The sequence below is a fragment of the Dromiciops gliroides genome, chromosome 2 (assembly GCF_019393635.1).
Source record: "Dromiciops gliroides isolate mDroGli1 chromosome 2, mDroGli1.pri, whole genome shotgun sequence".
Taxonomy (NCBI): Eukaryota; Metazoa; Chordata; class Mammalia; order Microbiotheria; family Microbiotheriidae; genus Dromiciops; species Dromiciops gliroides.
In genome coordinates this window covers 415,248,679-415,268,072 of record NC_057862.1, presented here as the reverse complement: position 1 = coordinate 415,268,072, position 19,394 = coordinate 415,248,679, and positions in this window count along the sequence as shown.

The window sequence follows — 19,394 nt, the reverse complement described above, 5'->3', positions numbered from 1 at the left end:
CCAGTCTATGTCTGCATAAAGAAAAATGATTATTAAATTAATGAATAAGAACTGTCTTTATGTTCCCATTGTCCTAGTGACTCATTTATTTATGCAGAATGTTCTGCCTTGATTAAAACTGTTAATGATGTCCAAGCAGTGTGATTATGTTTGACTATCTATCTCTTTTTTATTCTTATTTCTTGAAATATAGCTCTGGAAAAACCAGGCTTTGGTGAGACCCCTGGGGATTCAAATGGACCTACTGGAGTAAGCCTTAAACCCAAATCACTCTGGCTCTCACTGATTGGCCAATAACAAGTCCCAGCCCAAGTCTCTGTTGGTTATTGGGGTTTTTTTTTGTTTTTTTTTAGTGAGGCAATTGGAGTTAAGTGACTTGCCTAGGGTCACACACCTAGTAAGTATTAAGTGTCTGAGGCTGGATTTGAACTCAGGTACTCCTGACTCCAGGGCTGGTGCTCTATCCACTGCGCCACCTAGCTGCCCCAGTCATTGGGTTTTGATGGCTCAGAGTGAGTGTATATAGCAATTGTTTCTGTTCTGGCCAGAAACCCTGAGGATTTTCCTTTCCCAGATTGATTTTTTTTTTGAGTAGGTAAAGGAGGCTGTCTTTTGCCTCATTTCTTACCTAACCTTAATCACTGAATGATGTAGCATCAAAAAAACTGAGGCCTGTGAAAGGCCTTAGCTTAAAAAGGCTAAGGACTCCCACTTCATCCAGTGGTCATCTCCAGTCCTCCGGATGTATATCTTGCCACTAGAGCCAGGTGGCTCTGGAGGAGACAGCCAGGCTGGTGACTTTTCACAGCCCTTCCTCACTTAAATTCAATTCACTTGCAAGTCCTAACATCATCTTCCTGATGTCATGGTCCTCTTTGAGAACAAAGGACAAGCAACAGCATTTAAAAAAAATTTCTATAGCCCATAACTAGCAAACACCCAGAAGAACTAACATTTCTATACAGTTATATTAAGGTTTGCAAAACATTTCATCCATTGTATCTTTTGATACTCAGAACAGCCCCATGAGGGGCTATATTTTCAGAAGTAGGAAAACTGATTTTATGAGTTTTCAGGAACTCCCAGCATGGAATTTCCTTCCGGCAGGTGAGGTGGTACGGTGGAAAGAGCACTAGGCCTGAAGTCAGAAAGATCTGAGTTTCAATCCAGCCTCACACACTTATTAGTCATATGACCTTGGGCAAGTCACATAAAATCTGTTTGCCTCAATTTCCTCAACTGTCAAATGGGGATAATAGTAGCACCCACCTCCTAGGGTTGTTATGAGGATCAAATGAGTTAATATTTGTAAAATGCTTAGTACAGTGCTTGGCATATAGGAGGACATTAATAAATGATTATTTCCTTCCTTTCTCATCTGTAATTTATAATCTTAGAGATTTGCATGGGGTCAGTGGAAAGGTAAGTGAATGCTCCATGGTGACACTTTGAGTGGATATAGGAGATAGGCTGTTCACCAGGTGCTCCTGTCTCTAAAATCAATCTCCCTATCCACTATACCACATATTGCCTTTCTATAGGAAGATACTACACATTGAATTACACCCATTTTATAGATGAAGCAGAGATGACCAACTTGATCATAGGTGTGACAGAACCAGCGAGTTTCAGAACTTGTTTTTAAATTCAGACTGCTCCAGGGGCAGCTAGGTGGCACAGTGGATAGAGCACCAGCCCTGGAGTCAGGAGTACCTGAGTTCAAATCCGGCCTCACACAGTTAACACTTACTAGCTGTGTGACCCTGGGCAAGTCACTTAACCCCAATTGCCTCACTAAAAAAAAAAAAAATTCAGACTGCTCCTGATTCCAAATCCAGCACTTTACTGCACCATTTTTACATATTGACAATTATAATCAATAAATAGATTCAGTCTCAAAATAACATAAGCGATTGTAGAAATATAAACAGAACTCTGACTTAGAAAATTTCCCTCACCCCCTCATCCCTCATTGTTGAATCTCTGCCACTCATATAAACTTGCATTTATTTATCTATTTACTTGTTATGGTCTGCCACCACCATCCCACCTCTAGCAGAATGCTTCTAGAAATTAGGTGATTTTTTTTTTAGTTTAGTTTTAGTCTCTGCATTCCTATATTTTGCATATAGTGAATGCTTAATAAATTGTTAGTGTTATAATCTGGCCTTTACTCAAAGCATTTACCTGTGTGACCTTTGGCAAATCACTTAACCTCTTTAGGCCTCAGTTTCCTTGATCTGTAAAATGAGGGGGGCTGGGTTTGATGGGCTCTAAAATCCCTTTTTGGAGGCAGCTGGATGGCTTAGTAGATAGAGTTCTGGGCCTAGAATCAAGAAAAACTGAGTTCATAATTGGCCTCAGATACCTACCAGCTGTGTGACCCTAAGCAAGTTACTTAACCTGTTTGCCTTAATCATCTTGTGAAGGAAACGGTAAACCATTCCAGTATCTTTGCCAACAAAACTCTTGGACAGTATTGGCATTTTATGATCCTCAAGGTCATGAAGAGTCATTCAGTCATTTTTCAATCATATCTCACTCTTTGTGACCCCATTTGGGGTTTTCTTGGCAAAGATACTGGAATGGTCTGCCATTTCCTTCTGCAGCTCATTTTATAGATGAAGAAACTGAAGAAAAGAAAATTAAGTGACTTGCCCAGGGTCACACAGGTAGGAAGTATTTGAGGCCATGTTTTAACTTGTTTTCCTGACTCCAGGACTAGTCTCTAATCACTGTGCTACCTGCCTGCCTCCAAGAAGGGACCTTAGAGACCATCAAAACCAACCTTCCTGACACTAAATACCTGTGAAACATTGTGTATGACAGTTAACGCCTTTAGGCTTACTTTCCTCATCTGTGAAATGAAAGGGTTGACTGATCTCTACGGCTATTTCCTACTTTAATCTATGGTCCCAAGACAGAATTCCTACTCCAGAAATTCCTATTTGTATATGAGAAGAATGGAAACTCAAAGACCCAGTTAGCAAGTTTCAGAACTTATATATTGAATGCAAATGTCTCTTATTTATATTCAGGACTCTACTGAACCATTTTCACATATTGATAGTTGTGATGAATGGATAGATTTAGTCTCAAAAAACATAAATTATTTCATGTATATATGTGCATGCACATATGCATATCATAGTACACATATTCCTTCATTCTTCCAGTTTGAGTCCTCTAATGAATTTGGACTCCTTCAATCATCTGAACAGAACTGCTCTTCACTAGAAAAAATCTTGAAGTAGTGTCTCCAACAATGATGTTCTTGAGGATCTGCATTTAGTTGTTCCAAGCTCTTTAGAGTTGAATTGAATTAGAGCTTCTAATCCATATTGCCTTTTCATCTTATTTCATCTCCCTCATAGATTTTATGGGTTCCTTCCTTGTGTCTCCAATAGTTGTTACTTTTCCTGGAGTTTAGCTCTGGGAACAGGTGGTAGTGGTGGAGTGAGCAGCATAGATAATTTTCTGGGGACTTACCAGTTGTCTGTGTACTCAGAATTGTACCCTAATTATTCAGGTATTTTCTCGGAAAAGTCTCAATGTCGGGGTCCTCTGTGAAAAAAGATAGATGTATCTATTGTGACATGCATGATTCTTCTTTTTTAGGGAGTTTGAAGCCTTTCAGTCTGAGGAAATGTGGTAGAGTTGTTTAGTTGGTGAGGATCATTCACCACGACTGTACACTCACTGTATGTCCTGACTTCTGGCTTATCCAGAAGCTGGAGGGAAACGCTTGTTCATTTAACAGGCTTCAAGATGTGATTGGCTTTTAGGGTTTCCCTGCTGCTGGTAGAAATTGTCCCCTCACCATTGTAGACCACCCCCTTTACTTTTGAGATTAGTCATGGTTAAGTTTATGGACTTCTGAAACCACTTTCTACTGTAGTATCTGGGTGTTCACCAGTCGTCTATTAGACATTTTAAACTTAATGTTTCATAAATATCTTAAACTAAAAATAAACAAAACTGAATCCATTATCTTTCCTTTCAAACCTATCCTAATTTTTTCCCTATATCAGTTTAATAGACTACCATCTTTCCAGTCACAAAGCTTAGCAATCTAAATATTATCTTAAGCTCCTTACTCTCACTCATTGCGCATATCTATGCAGTTTCCCAAACATTTTTATGTTCACAATATCTCTTCTATAGTTCCTTTCTCGCCACTCATTCAACTACCACCCTAAATCAGGCCCTCATCAACCTTTGACATGGACTCTTGCAATAGCTTCTTAATTGGTCTCCATAACTTGCATCTCTCCATTTCAATTTATCTTTCACATAGCTACCAAAATAATTTTTCTAAAGCCCAGATCTGACCATATCAAATCAATAAACCCCAAAGGTGCCCTATTATCTCAAGAATCAAATATAAACACCCGTTTTAGCATTTAAATCTCCTCCCAAACTGATTCTAACCTACCTGAGTATAAAGGGAAGTGACTTCTGAAAACATATGAAGGTGGAACATGGGAACTAGTGCATAGGGATCTAATTTGAGTGGAATATAGAGTTAATGAAGGATAATACTATGAAAAAGGTTGAAAAGGTAGATGAGAACCAAATTGTGGAAGTATTTAAATGATAAGCAAAGAACTTTCTATTTTATCTTAGTGAAAGTGGCAGACATTAAATATTTTTCAGGAGGGAAGTCACTAGGCCAGATCTGTGCTTTGGAAAAATTATATTCTTAACTCTGTAGAGGTTGAATTGGATAAGGGAGATACTAGAAGCATGAAATCAATTAAGAGAACTACTGGTAGGAATTCATGTTAGAGGTAACAAGGACCTGAATAATAATAATATTAATAACTAATAATAATATGAGGAGGAAAAAGAAAAGGAGGCATATCTAACACAGTACTTATTATATGTCAGGTAGTATGCTAAGTGCTTTACAATAATTATCTCATTTGTTTCTTGTAACAACCTGAACCAGGATGGTAATTGTGTGAGTAGGGAGAAGGGGTCGATTGAAAGAAATCCTGGAGTAGCAGAATCAACAAATCTTGCCAATGGCAGTGATACATGAAGGAAAAGGAAGAGTCTAATTACCCTGGAGGTAGAAAGTCAATGGTTTTACTGATCATAGTTTGACATTAAAACTAGGTGGTTTTGCTGCTAAAAGAACTATATAATAGTGATACGTGGGTCAGGTGGGTAGAAAACAATGACCTTACCTACTTTGCCTATTTTTTTTTTCCTAACTCAAATTCAGTAGCATGTAACTTCTAACTTTAAGTGAGATAGTTGTCTGTGACAAAGGTCTATAGGCTTTATAAGAAATGGATTTTTAAAAGGCTATCTTGCTTTTCAGGGCACTCTACCCAACCTGTGTTGAAGAGAGGTAGTGGTTCATAACTTTGGGCTATGACTAAAAATCCCCACTTTCTTCAAGCAATCCTTGTTTGGCACATTCTCCAGTCTGTTCTGCTCAAACTCTTACAGACATGTTGTAGCTTTTTTGTCTTTCCTAAAATGTCCTAAGAGCTGGAAACACTACCCCATGCATACCTTGATTGATATAGGGATAATATTGTTTTTTTGACTCTGTTGTCACATTTTCCATTCATTATAAACTTGTAGACTACTAGACCAACAGGATCTTTTTTCATAGGTATCAGTGTCTAATCATACATCTCCCATGCTATTTATCAAATTGATTTTTTAAAATCCAGGTGTAGATCTTTGTGTGTGTGTGTGTGTGTGTGTGTGTGTGTGTGTGTGTGTGAGTGTGTATATATATATATATATATAAATTCATCATATCATGAAATTCATAAACTCTTTTTAAACTGTAGGGACCTTTTAGAATTGAAATTTTGTCACCCAATGTACTTCCCACCATTCCAAATTGCATATCCTTTATATTTAATCAATGTCATTGATAAAAAATATCAAATAGCACAAAGTAAAGGCCAGATCTCTTGAGCACTCCACTGGAGATTTTCCTCCAAGTTCATGTAAGCCCATCTCCTTTTTTTTTTTGAGTCCAGCCACTCAAATAGTCCTGATTCTGTCTAGCTATACTATCACTATGTTTCCACTTTTCCATCTTGCGTTGGAAAAAATCTAAGTACCCTGTTTCTGTAGCTTTTCTCATACCCACTATTCTGTCAAAAAAGAAAATGATGGTAGTCTGGCATGACTTTATGTCTCACATGTTCTTGATGAAGCCATACTGGCTATGAGTGATCACTACTTCCTTTCTCAAGTGCTCCCAGGCTATCACCTTAATCACATGTTCTAGAATTTTACCAGGAATAGAAGTCACACTTACTGGTCTATATTTTATAGATACCGCTTTCTTTGTTGAAGATCGGGACACTTGTTCTCCATTTCTGAAACTTTTTCCATTCTCGAAAATATTTTAGAAATCACCAGTAGCAGCTCAGCAAGCCAATTTGTCGATTCTCTCAGTACCCAAGGATGGCATTTATTTGGGCTCTCCATCTTGAACTCACTGAGGGTAGGCGTCTGGCTTAACATCGCCCTACTGATCATGGGTTTTCACTTTTTGTTCATAATTTTCGCTTTGTCCTTCCCAGTTAAAATATTTTCCTTGAAAGAGAAAATAGACACAAAATAAAAATTGAGTAGTTCAGTCTTATTGTTGCTGTTATTATTATCCTGTAAGTAACAGTCCTATCCTATATTTGACCCTATATTTGTCCCCAACTTAGCCAAACTGAGCTTTAATATATCCTTTTTATTGCTAGGATTTGTCACCGTCTTCAGCTCACTTTGGATTTTGGTCTTCTGCTAAAATATTTAAAGTATCATGCCCCTGTTTTGTATCATCCTCAGTTACTTGCATTAATTCTATCTTCTATCCATGCCCTTAAAATAAGAGTTTATCGGGGCAGCTAGGTGGTGCAGTCGATAAAGCACTGGCCCTGGATTCCTAAGGACCTGAGTTCAAATCCAGCCTCAAACATTGGATGCTTACTAGCTGAGTGACCCTGGGTAAGTCACTTAACCCTCATTGCTCTGTCCCCCCCCCCAAAAAAAAGATGTTCTCTAAAATAAGAGTTTATTAATGAGTTTCCTTTTCACATATGTGGCTATGAAGCAGCTAGTTGGTGTAGTAGATAGAGTATTGGTTCTGGAGTCAAGAAGACAAGTTCAAATACTACCTCAGAGACAGCTGTGTGACCCTGGATAAATCCCTTAATTTCCCTCAGTTTCCTCATCTGGAAAATGAGGATAATAATAACATCTACATCACAGAATTGTTGTGAGGATCAAGTGATATAATCTGCATAAAGTGCTTTACAAACCTTGTGGCACTATACAAATAAATACTAACCATTTTTCTAATTATTTTTTTGTTCTGAACTCACCAGGTGTCTGTTAGGGACGCCCCATGATCAGGGCATATGGGGACCAGAAGCTCATATCCGATTTTTTTTGTCCTATGATTCAAAAATGTGTTGGCAAACTGTCAAACCAGCCACCACTTCCAGCAGGGTTTGTGGGAACCCAGGAGAAGAAAAGTGGGACCTATTGAATTTATCAGAGATAGCTGAGAATTTAACTGCTCATCAGGGGGTTCTGAAAGTACCACAAGAGACTGGAGTGTGTATTTGCGTGGGGCCTAACTGTGAGGGAACAGTGAAATCCGCCTCCTTAATCTTTTTTCCCCTTAATGGCAAGCCACTGTTTCACTAATTTATTGACTTGTTTTAAAAGTCTGTACCCTGCATTTGAGGGCAGGAAGAACACTGGCCAGGCTATGGTGGGGCTGTAACACCTGAATATAAGGTTGAACTCAGCCATCTAGCACAGGGTCACCACCACTCAGTGGTCAACTGTGATAGGACACAATTGATGCCACTTCCCTGACAGCCCCAACTTCCCTGATGCAGTTTCCTGGTTTGGGGCAAATCTCAGAGTTGGTGGGTTCCTAAGACCCTGAGAGTCAACATACTCTGGTAACTTCCTGAGCAGACTCATTTCCAATGGAGATGATGGAGGCTATGTCCAGAGAAGCCATCAATGGAGCAATAATCAACAAACATTTATTAAGTGCCTACCTACTATGCCAGGAACTGTTCTAAGTATTGGGGTTATAAAAAGAGGCCAAAGACAATTCCTGCCTTCAAGAAGTTTACAGTATAATGGAGAGACAAGAAGCAAACAAACTGTATCTATATCTATATCTATATCTATATCTATATCTATAGCTATAGCTATAGCTATAGCTATCTTTATCTCTATCTATGAAGCATGCTATACACAGGGCAAATAAGAAAGGGAAGACACTGGAATTGAGAGGGGCAGGGGAAGGCTTCCTGTAGAAGATTTTAGTTAAGATTGTACCCTTGTTGACTATTCTTGCTGTGTTAGGGGAAAATAAATCTCCTTTGTTAAATGTTCAGAGATTGGGAGTGCCTTATTTCATCCCAAACTTCAAAAATGAACTGGAGGATGCTGGCATTGGAGCCACATTTATAGCATCAACACACCACTTTGGTCTCTAGTCATGGCAGCCACCAGCCTCCTTTTGCTAACCCATGAAATGGGAGTGGGGGTATCACTGACAGCATCTATCACTGAATGCTTCTCTGAGGCAGATACTCTTTCTTTATGCAGGTCACTGAGCAAGCATCACACTGAGCTACCTTGGTGCCCTCTAGAAAAGTCTCAGGAAAATAAATCACCTCCTGTTGGAGAGATAATGTTGCCGACACTTGTCTGTCTGCCCTGAGACCAAATGTGTGTGTTAAACACATGGTGTAATGGAAAAAATCACTGCAGATTCAAGGAGCTAGCACATACCTTAGGCATCAGTGAGGCACAGAATCATAAATTCACAAGGAAGGAAAGTACCTTTGAGGTGATCTAGTCCAACCCATTTCTGAACAAGAGACTTCTCTGCAGAAGCACTGAGAAGTGGTTGCATGAACTCCTCTTGGAGACTTATAATGATCAGAACCCCAAACTTCATGAGTCACCACATTCCACTATTTGTAAACTTGAATTATTGGAAAATTTTTGTTATAGGAAACAGAAATCTGCTTCCCTATAATTTGTACCCAATGTAGATATACTTTTATCCCTCTTTCACATGATGGATTTTTAGATATATGAGGGTGGCTGTCATGAGGATGGCTATTCTCCCTCCCCATAGCTCTCCTTTTCTTCAAGAAGACTCCCAGTTCCTTCAATCAATTGTTGTATGCCATGATATCTACTCCCTCATCTGCATAAGATCAATCTCATCAGTGGATCTGTTGTCAAGATTGTAGTTTATGGGACTGAGTATCCAGAGGATCAAGGTTCTTCTGTACACAGTACTCCTAAGTAGACTATAATGTAATTCTCTCTTTTTTAAATTTTATTTATTTTTATTTTTAGTGAGGCAATTGGGGTTAAGTGACTTGCCCAGGGTCACACAGCTAGTAAGTGTTAAGCGTCTGAGGCCGGATTTGAACTCAGGTACTCCTGACTTCAGGGTCGGTGCTCTATCCACTGCGCCACCTAGCTGCCCCATGTAATTCTCTCTTAATTCAACCTTAGCTCATACCAAGTTGTTTGGATAGTAGTCACACTGCTGATGCAACTTGAACTTGTAGTCCATGAAAACTTACAGATCTTTTTATAGGAACTATAGTTTATGCATGCCTCTACCAATAGTACATGGGACAGAGAAAACAGTGCTGGACTTGCAGTCAGTGAAACAGTTCTGATATTTAATACTTTTGTAACTTTTGGCAAGTCACTTAGTCTATTTGGGTCTCATGTGTAAACTGTAGAGAATGAGCTAGAATTTGTTTTCCAGTGTTGTCGAACTCAAATAAAAATAGATCTCTGCTGTGGCACACTAACCCAGATAACCACGAAGTAACGATATCTATGTTCTATAGAATTTTGTTAAATTTGTCTTATGTATTTTGTATTTTGTAAAAGTTTCCCAACTACATTTTAATCTGGTTCCTTCTGAGTTTGAAGCCCCAGAATTAGATGACCTGTTAGTCTTTTCAAACTATAAATTTATGACCTTATGAAAAAGCAGCTAGGTGGTACAGGGAAGAGTGCACTGGGCTGGGAATCAGAAAGATCTGAATTCAAATCTGACCTCAGATACATACAAGCTGGATAACCCTGGGACAAGTCATTTAACCTCTGTTTCCTTCAATTTCCTCATATGTTAAATGGGAATAATAACAACATCTATCTTGTAATTATAAAATGAGATATTTGTAAAGTGCTTTGCAAACTTTAAAGTACCATATAAATGCCAGCCACTATTAATATTATCTTGAAATTGTGTAAATTTTGTTTAGTCCAAATGTAGTACTTTACATTTATCCTTCCTATCTTCAGCCCATCATTCTAGCCTGTTGAGAACTTTCATCACAGTGACCCCATCATTCACTCATTAGCTATCCCTTTCAGATTTGTTCCAACTCCATATTTGATTACAGTGTCATCTATGGCTTACTTCTAATCACTGATAAAGCATCCTAGGATTTCAACCTATGGATTTCAAAGGCTACACTAATGAAGTATATGCTCTGGTAGTCTCTAAAGCACTGACTATGGTTCCTGTAACAGACTCTGGCTGTTGTCCAAAGATCAGTCCAGCTAAGAATAGAGAGGCTCATCAGTGGTAAGTTGGCCAACGGATGATGAATTCTTTGGTCAAGGCAACTCATAAAAGGAAGTAAAAATATAAAATGGCCCTTAGTCCCATGTGTCCCACTTGAATTTCTGAAGCTTGATGATACAATTAGGTAGACTAGGAACTGGTTGAATGATTGTGTTAAAAAAGAAGTCACTAATAGATTGATGCCAATATGGATAGGGATCTCTAATGGGGGACACCAGAGATCTGATCTGGAATCTCTTCAATACCCTAGTGCATCTATATTCTCATCAGTGTGGGCATTTCTTCCAATAATTGAGCTCATGACCCTTCTTTCTTGCCCATTTTATGCCACTGTCTTCCATATCTTCCCAAAATTTGCCATGAGGGTGTTTACTCAAAGTTCTGGAAGAAGTAAGATGAGGGGACTTCATGATGCTGTCTTGATATCATAAGAACATCTATGGAGCAGGTGAGCTGTCCATCAGTTATCACTCACTCTCACCACATGACCAGATTGTATTTGTTTTGGGTCAAACATTTCTTTAATTTCTTTAAATTCCTTCTCCTGTAGGATTTCTTACTTGTAACAGAGCTTTAGCCCTGCACCATTAACTTCCTATTTTGACATTAAAAATGGATGTCTTGGAGATATCTTAGACTCAACATGTCCAAAAGAAAACTCAGTATCTTTCTCCCATGAACCCACCTCTCTTCCATATAGCACTATTTCTGCTGGTGGCATTACCATTCTTCCAATCTCCTAAGCTTATAATTTTGGCATTATCTTCCATTTCTCACTTCACCTCACCAAACATCCCCAATACGTTGTCTAATCTTGTTTTTTCTCCCTCTACGTTATCCCTTGCATCTGATTCTTCTCTACTCACATAATTACTACCTTATTTAGGGGCTTTATTCATCTCTTGCCTAGGATCCTGCCACTGCCTCCTAATTGATGTCCCTATCTCAAGTGTCTCTTAAGTCTTCACTCCTATCCATCCTCCCAGCTGAGGATAAGGGGATTTTCTAAAAGTACACATCTCATGATGTCACTGCCCCTGTCTAATAAACTCCAGAAGCCTCCTATTGGCCCTGGGATAAACTATCAACTCTTCTGTTTCACTTTTAAATTCCTGACTCAAAAATACATCTTTTGGGGAGCAGCTAGGTGGAGCAGTGGATAGAACACCAGCCCTGGATTCAGGAGTACCTGAGTTCAAATCCAACCTCAGACACTTAACACTTACTTGTTGTATGACCCTGGGCAAGTCACTTAACCCCAATTGCCCAGCAAAAAATAAAAAGAAAAGAAAAAAGAAAAAAATATATCTTTTGAATCTCATATATTGAACTTCTTTCTGCTCTCTACAATCCATACAAACTAAGCTTCTCTCTTCTCCTCATACATGACTACTAATGCTCTCCTTTCCTAAATGCCTTATATTCAACTAGTATTTATTTTGTATTTGTTCTGTAGACAACTATTCCATATATTCATATATGCATATTATTATTTCCCTTGATAAATTTCAAGCTCATTGAGAATATTGTATTTAAAGTCTTCAATACCTAGCACAGTTCCTGGCCAACAGCAGGAACTTAATAAATACTTGTTGATTAATTCTTGCAGGTTGTTCATTCCCATAGGCTATCTCTTCAATGCCTTTGGACAATTCTTAGTTTCCATTCTTGGGAGAATGTAACAATAGTGTTGAAGAGATGGAATTTTTTTTCAGGTAGAAGCTAGGACCATTGAAAAGAACTTTCTGAACTCAAAATTATATATACCCACTAATTGGGGAATGACTAAGCAACCTGGCACATGGATATAATAGAATATTACTGTGTCATAAGAAAAAGAAGAAGCAAGTGGACACCTATGACTTGATGCAAAATAAAATAAGCAGAACAAGAAAAACAATAAACAGAATGAATGTGTTAATGTGAATGGGAAGAAAACCAACAACAAAATTATAAAAATTGAATATTTAAAAAATTATAATGAATATGATTGTTCTCCAAAAAGTCATTAAAAGAAGCTACTTAGCCTGGATCCTCCCAAGGAATGGAGGTCCATGACTGCATGTGATGTCAGACTTTTTCAATATACTAATTAATTTTATTGAATATTCTCTTCCCCCTTTTAATTCTTTTTTTTTGTGGGGGGGCAATGATGGTTAAGTGACTTGCCTAGGGTCACAGAGCTAGTAAGTGTCAAGTGTCTAAGGCGGGATTTGAACTCAGGTCCTCCTGAATCCAGGGCCAGTGCTTTATTCACTGTGCCACCTAGCTGCCTCTTAATTCTTTCTTATTAAAGGGTGGTCCACCGGGAGAGACTAGGGGAGGGACCTAATAGTAAAAGATCAATAAAATTATTTATATATTTTTTAAAGTTTTCCCAAGAAATTCCTGCTTGTTTTCTTTTTCCTGCTTCCTTCTGAGTCCACTGGCTATGTTCACTGTCCTTTTGTCTTCTATTTTTTAAAGTGCAAATATCAAGACTTGTATAGTTTATTTCTTCTAGCAATAAGTCCACTTATTGGTCATTGGCCAAGGACCTCATATTTGCAGCACTAACATTTTTTCATATGGTCTAAAAATTGTGTGGGTACACTACTCCCATTTTTACCACTCTTCCACCATCACTACAGAAATTCAAGGGAGGAGCACATGAAACTGAGGGCCATTTTGTATTTTACTTCATTTCATGAGTTTTGAGGAGCAAAGCATGCAGCACCAAGTAACCATCCTACTGGCTAAGAGCCTCTCTATACTTAGCTGGGCTGGTTCTTGGATAGCTGCCATCATCTGTTGAAGGGACTATAGTCAGTTCTTTTCCTGAATGGTAGAGCCTGCCAAAGCGAATGCTTCATGACCGTAGTCATTGAGAACCTATTGGCCCTTGGCCCTCGGTTGTTTAAATTTTTTATCAATGACTTAGAAGAAAGCTGATCAAATTTGATAAATAGCAAGTGCTTATCAAATTTGTGTTTCAAAAAAATATGGAAGATTTAGCTAATATGTTGGATGACAGAGTCAATATACATAATTCATCCATCATTATTTCTCCCACTTCTATCTCCTATACATATTTAAAAAATCTTAGTTGTTCAGTGAGTCCCCTCTGCATTTACATCAGTCTCCTTAGACAGCTTGCCCTTTTCCTCCTCATCAACATTATTTCTATTTGTCTTTAGAATTTTTCTCTTGAGACTTTCCCATCCTTTTTGTACTAATTTCCCCTGTAGAATTTTGGGACTTGAGAGTCTATATATCCTTCCTCCAAATTCTTTGAAATCTGCTCTCCTAAAGTCTTTGGGGGGTATGACAGACTATCTCTAGCTTTCTCCTCTTTCCTCTCCTCTGTAGAATTCATTTCTACAATAAAGGGGTCACTTCATCCCAAGGCTCCCATCATTTCTTCTTCAACAATTAGTTTTTCCTTGTTTGTCAGTCAGTTTCAGAATAGTAGTTCTCCTTGGCACTTTCTCTACCTTTTGAAGAATTAAGTTATCCTTACAGCAAAAAAAGAATTTATCACTTCTCTTAGTTTTGAATGGAGAAGGGCGGAGATACAGATGGACAGAAACAGCCAGAAAGGAAGACAAAGAGAGACAGAGTAAGTGAATTAGAGATAGAGAGAAAGACAAAGGGAAAGAGAGAGACAGAGAGACAGACAGAGACAGAGGCAGAGGGAGAAACAGAGAGAGTACCAGCATATATCTGGATGTTTGAAATTTTCCATTCATAGTATACTATGTCTTGTTCAAGATTGGTGATCTGTTTTTTGAATTCCTTATTTATTTCTTGCCTCTCTCTATTGCAGTATGCTCCTAGGACAGTATTACTTCTTTTTCTTTTTTTTTTGTTAATCCACACCCAAATGTGCTCCATAATGCTCCCCTGTTCTGGTTTTTGGATTTCCTCACATAAGTACATCTTCTTATTATAGCACACCAATCAATTGACCTATTTGTTTCTTCTATTCCTCTGGAGAAAGGTATGCTTGCTTGTAGATTTATTTTAGCCATGAATCATTTTCTATTAGGGAGACAAACCTGCAATATGCACATGCATAGTTGTTACTTGGCACTGGAAAAAACACAAATATAGCACAGTCTCTGTGGGTCAATGAAAATTTTAGCCTAACCTGTGGAAAAGCACTGGATTTGGAGTATCTGGGTTGAAATCCCACTCCTGATGCTTACTACTTATATAACATGGACAAGTCATTTAATCTCCCTGGGCCTTAGTCCAAATTGCCTATAAGACAGTTCCTTCCAGCTTTAGATCTACACTCTTATAATCCTCTGTTTATTGAAAGCAAAGTCCTTAGTCTTTGTCGTTCTTTTTAACTATTCCTATCTTTCATTACTTATTTTTTTAATTTTTTAATTTTTATTTATTTATTTTACATATAAGGTATTTTATTTTTTCCATTACATGTAAAAATAGTTCTCAACTTTTGTTTATACAAGCTTTACAATTTCAGATTTTTCTCCCTCCCCTCCCTCCCCCCTCCCCTAGACAGCAGGTAATCTGATATAGGTTATACCTATATATCTATATACATATACATATAGATATATATATCTATACACACACATATATATATACACATAATAACATTAATCCTATTTCTGCATTAATCCTGTTATAAGAGAAAAAATCAGAGCAGTAATGCAAAACCTCAAAATAGAAAAAAAAACAATGGCACCCAAAACAAAAGAAATAGTATGGTTCAATCAGCATCTATACTCCACAGTTCTTTTTTTTTTTTCCCTTGGATTTGGAGATCATCTTCTATCATGAGTTCCCTGGGACTCTTTTGTACCATTGCATTGGTGAGAAGAATATAGTCCATCACAGTAGGTCAACACTCAATGTTGATGATACTGTGTACAATGTTCTTCTGGTTCTGCTCATCTCACTCATCATCAACTCACGTAAGACCCTCCAGGTTTCTCTGAACTCCTCCTGCTCATCATTTCTTACAGCACAATAGTATTCCATTGTATTCATATATCACAACTTGTCCAGCCATTCCCCAATTGATGGGCACCCCCTCAACTTCCAATTCCTTGCTACCATGTAAAGAGCAGCTATAAATATTTTTGTACATGTGGGTCCCTTTCCCCTTTCCATGATCTCTTTGGGAAAAAGACCCAAAAGTGGTATTGCTGGGTCAAAGGGTATGCACAGCTTTATCGCCCTTTGGGCATAATTCCAAATTGCTCTCCAGAATGGTTGGATCAGTTCACAGCTCCACCAACAATGAATTAGTGTTCCAATTTTCCCACAGCTTCTCCAACATTTATTATCTTCTTTTTTTGTCATTTTAGCCAATCTGATAGGTGTCAGGTGGTACCTCAGAGTTGTTTTAATTTGCATCTCTCTAATTATTAGAGATTTAGAGCATCTTTTCATATAGGAATAGATAGCTTTGGATTCTTCATCAGAAAACTGCCTATTCATTTCCTTTGACCATTTCTCAATTGGGGAATGACTTGGATTCTTATAAATTTGATTTAGTTCCCTATATATTTTAGAGATGAGGCCTTTATCAGAAGTACTGGCCTCAAAAATTGTTTCCCAGCTTTCTGCCTCCCTTCTAATTTTGGATGCATTGCTTCTGTTTGTACAGAATTTTTAAATTTAATATAATCAAAATCATCCATTTTGCATTTTATAATATACTCTATCTCTCGTTTGGTCAAAAACTGTTTTCCTTTCCAAAGATCTGATAGGTAGACTATTTCTTTCTCTCCTAATTTACCTATGGCATCACCTCTTATGTCTAAATCATGTATCCATTTTGACCTTATTTTAGTATAAGGTGTAAGATGTTGGTCTATGCCTAATTTCTGCCATACTATCTTCCAGTTTTCCCAGCAGTTTTTGTCAAATACTGAGTTCCTACCCCAGAAGCTGGAGTCTTTGGGTTTATCAAACACTATATTACTAGTGTCATTTACCACTGCATTTCCTGAGCCTAGCCTATTCCATTGATCTACCACTCTATTTTTTAGCCAGTACCAGATAGTTTTGATGACTGCCACTTTATAGTAAAGCTCCAGGTTTGGTACCACTAACCCACCTTCCTGTGAATTTTTTTTTCATTATTTCCCTGGATATTCTTGATTTTTTGTTTTTCCAGATGAATTTTGTTATTATTTTTTCTAGCTGTATAAAATAATTTTTAGGTAGTCTGATTGGTATGGCACTGAATAAGTAAATTAATTTAGGCAGTATTGTCATTTTTACTATATTAGCTCTGCCTATCCATGAGCAATTGATATCTTTCCAATTATTTAGATCTGATTTGATTTGTGTGAAGAGTGTTTGGTAGTTGTGTTCATAGAGTTCCTGGGTTTGTCTTGGCAAGTAGACTCCCAAGTATTTTATATTATCTACCGTTACTTTAAATGGAATTTCTCTTTCTATCTCTTGCTGCTGGACTTTTTTGGTCATGTATAGAAATGCTGATGATTTATGTGGATTTATTTTATATCCTGCTACTTTGCTAAAGTTGTTAATTGTTTCAAGTAATTTTTGAGTTGATTCTCTAGGATTCTTTAAGTATACCATCATATAATCTGCAAAGAGTGATAGTTTTGTTTCCTCCTTGCCTATTCTAATTCCTTTAATTCCTTTCTCTTCTCTGATTGCTAAAGCTAACATTTCTAGGACAATATTAAATAATAGGGGTGATAATGGACATCCCTGTTTCACCCCTGATCTTATTGGGAAGGCCTCTAATTTATCTCCATTGCATATAATACTTGCTGATGGCTTTAGGTAGATACTGTTTATTATTCTAAGGAAAGCTCCACCTATTCCTAAACTCTCTAGTGTTTTTATTAGGAATGGGTGTTGTACTTTGTCAAAAGCTTTCTCTGCATCTATTGAGATAATCATATGATTTTGGTTGGTTTTCTTATTGATGTGGTTGATTATGTTAATAGTTTTCCTAATGTTGAACCAGCCCTGCATTCCTGGTATAAATCCCACCTGGTCATAGTGTATTATCCTGGTGATCACTTGCTGTAATCTCCTTGCTAATATCTTATTTAAGATTTTAGCATCAATATTCATTAGCGAAATTGGTCTATAATTTTCTTTCTCTGTTTTTGCTTTGCCTGGTTTTGGTATCACCACCATATTTGTGTCATAAAACGAATTTGGTAGAATTCCTTCTTCACCTATTTTTCCAAATAATTTGTATAATATTAGAATTAATTGTTCTTTAAATGTTTGGTAAAATTCACCCGTAAACCCATCTGGCCCTGGGGATTTTTTCTTAGGGAGTTCATTAATAGCTTGTTCAATTTCTTTTTCTAATATGGGTTTATTTAAGGATTTTATTTCCTCTTCAGTTAACCTGGGCAGTTTGTATCTTTGTAAATATTCATCCATTTCATTTAGATTGTCAAATTTATTGGCATACAGTTGGGCAAAATAATTCCTAATTATTGATTTAATTTCCACTTCATTGGTGGTAACATCACCCTTTTCATTTTTGATACTGGTAATTTGGTTTTCTTCTTTTTTTTAATCAAATTAACCAATATTTTTTCTATTTTATTGGTTTTTTTCATAAAACCAGCTCTTAGTTTTATTGATTAATTCTATAGTTTTTTTGCTTTCAATCTTATTAATTTCTCCTTTAATTTTCAGGATCTCTAATTTAGTGTCTAATTGGGGATTTCTAATTTGTTCTTTTTCTAGCTTTTTAAGTTGCATGCCCAATTCATTAATCTCCTCTTTCTCTTTTTTATTCATGTAAGCATTTAAAGCTATAAATTTTCCCCTAAGCACTGCTTTGTCTGCATCCCATAGATTTTGGTATGTTGTCTCATTATTGTCATTCTCTTGGATATAGTTATTGATTGTTTCTATGATTTCTTGTTTGGCCCATTCATTCTTTAGAATGAAATTATTTAGTTTCCAATTGATTTTCATTCTACTTTTCCCTGGCTCTTTCTTACATGTAATTTTTATTTCATCATGATCTGAGAAGGATGCATTTACTATTTCTGCCTTTCTACATTTGACTATGATGTTTTTGTGCCCTAATACATGGTCAGTTTTTGAAAATGTGCCATGCACTGCTGAGAAAAAGGTATATTCCTTTCTATCCCCATTCAATTTTCTCCAGACATCTATCATGTCTAACTTTTCTAGTAATCTATTCACCTCTTTCACTTCTTTCTTATTTATTTTTTGGCTAGATTTATCTAATTCTGAGAGAGGGAGATTCAGATCCCCCACTAGTATAGTATTACTGTCTAATTCCTCTTGTAACTCATTTAACTTCTCCTCTAAGAACTTGGATGCTATACCACTTGGTGCATACATATTTAATATTGACATTACTTCATTATCTATAGTACCTTTAAGTAAGATGTAATTTCCTTCCTTATCTCTTTTAATGAGATCTATTTTTGCCTGCACTTTGTCTGAGATAAGGATTGCTACCCCTGCCTTTTTCACTTTAGCTGAGGTATAATATATTCTGTTCCAGCCTTTTACCTTTACTCTGTGTGTATCTCTTTGCTTCAAATGTGTTTCTTGTAAACAGCATATTGTAGGGTTCTGGTTTTTAATCCACTCTGCAATTCCCTTCTGTTTTATAGCAGAGTTCATCCAATTCACATTCACAGTTATTATTACTGACTGTCTATTCCCCTCCATTCTATTTACCCCCTTTGTACTTTTCCCCCCTTCTTTCACCCTATTCCTCCTCACCGACGTTTTACTTCTTACCCCTGCCTCCCCCAATCTGCCC